Source organism: Propithecus coquereli, unplaced genomic scaffold (assembly GCF_000956105.1).
Source record: "Propithecus coquereli isolate 6110/MARCELLA unplaced genomic scaffold, Pcoq_1.0 Scaffold258, whole genome shotgun sequence".
Taxonomy (NCBI): Eukaryota; Metazoa; Chordata; class Mammalia; order Primates; family Indriidae; genus Propithecus; species Propithecus coquereli.
Window position 1 is genome coordinate 1,649,904 of NW_012148152.1, and position 2,180 is coordinate 1,652,083.

Here is a 2,180-nt window from a genome sequence, read left to right on the forward strand (position 1 = left end):
AGTGTTTAGAAGGCACAGTCATTATTTTTACCTCCTGCTGAAGACATTTGCAGGGGTGAAAAAAAAAATCCTTACCGAAAGATAATAAATAGCAGGGGTTGCAGATGTAAGCATCTACCTACCCACTGGCTGATTCACTTAAAATACGATTAGCATGTTGCCTAAGCAAGTATCCAGTGGCTTTTCTTTCAGGTGTTTCCATTTAGTAAAGTTCTAAGACTATATATACAGTTTCCTTCTTCTTTTCCGGAGGGTAACAGGAACTAGGTGAACATTATCCAATTAATCCTACAAATGGCTTTACCTTTTTCTTTTCCTTTCTTTAAAAGCACACTGCCTGCTGTTCTTTGCTTAGCTGCAAGTAGCATTTTTGAACTAGATGAGAAGAAACTCACACTCCCCCATAACAGTGAAAGGGTTATATGTGAATCTTATTAAAAAATCCAAACAATATCAAATATCACAGACTTATCTCTCTGTAGCCTGCTGAATGGTTGGCATCCCAGAGAGGGTCGAGGCATATGGAAGATAATAGCCCCTGAGGATCAAGCAGCCAGATGTGACTAAGAAAATGACAGTAAAATCTCAAGGAACACTGTCATCGTTGTCTCGTAACATAAATAAACAAAACATCCCTGGTTGGAATGGAAGCCCATTGTCTGAAATGTAGGTCTCTCCTTAAATATTAGGCACAGGCAAAGCAGGGATATGTTATAAAAACCTATTTTTCATTAACAAGCAAACAAAATAAAACAATATTTGTAGAATTCTTAATACATGAGAGTCACAGCACCAAGTGTATGTAATTAGATGACTCTTCATATTTTCTTTTGCAGATGAAAACACTGAGGTGCAAGGGGGAAAAGAGGATTCTTTCACTAGTTCTACGATCCTTCTAAATTAATTTATTTAAGATAGCCTTTCAAACAGTTCTTTTTTTTAACATGTTAAGCACAATTGCTTTAGACACATAAAATATAATAAGCAGTGTGACTTTCATTAGAAATTCCCATGATGGGAAGAGAACACATCGGCTGCTAAGATCTGCAGTCCTAAGATCGCTCTGCAAAGCTGGTCCAGTGAATAGCAATATAAAGTTCTCTTATGCCATTCTTATATATTGCAAAGAGGCATTACGATAACAAGCATGGAAAGTGAGTGCCCTTAGACATGGTGAATCATTCACTGGAACCATTCTTCCCCTCAGGGAGAATAAAAGTCTGGTGAGAGCAAACTGGCTGACCTCGCTCAATTAACACAGTCCTGATGCAGGCAGAATGGCCAGCAGTGACAGGGCTGTGCTTCAGAGATGTGTGTGTTCTCAGCTGTGGTCTAGGCTATGTCAACAAGAATCACTCTGGGTGCCATTTCAGTGGCTTCACATTGGACATAAGAGAAAGACAGAAGGGGAAAAGATAAGGGAAAACTATGGGCTATTCTTTTTTTTTTTTTTAATGTACTTGAGAACTTTGCTTTTCCCTTAGGAGGTGAGCTCTTTCTGAGCCTGTGTGCAGCTACAGTGTGATGCTTGACAAACAGGTCAGGAAAGTACTGTAATAGCGGCTGCTTCTCCAGTGGAAAACTGAGGGTCCTAAATGTTACAGTGCTTCAATCTGAAGTTGAACTAATGAAGTGCCTTAATCTAGCAATTGAACAAGGCAGCAGCAAAGTGTACAGGTTTAGACTGTTGTGTATATAAAATTTACAACTTCACATTTTATATCTTTCCTTGTGTTTAATAAAAGAAAATGAAAACTTCCCAAAACCTATTACTAAAGGTACAGTGCTGCTTTCTATTTTGGGGTAGTATGTTTTATGCAAATGGGCTCTAAAGTTTTTAAAATAAATGTTGCCTATTTTTTCTAAGAATGGGATCTAACAAAGAAAATCAACAAAGAATTTTAATTTTGAAAGATTTGATGAAGTCAGAGGTGTGATCTGTGATAATATTTATAATTTCTAAGTCTGCAGTCACATAGGACAAGTGGCTGGCTTCCTATGTCAGGGAAGTTTTCAGGATTTAAATTACCCCCTGGGATTCTGGTTGCAACTATATCCATATCTTGTAAAAGAAAGAAAGAAAAACTATTTAATTTTATTGATGCTGAGTTTTAATTCTATAAAATGGAGATAACTAACCATCTTACTACAAATAATAGAGAATGCCTGGCATAGTAAGC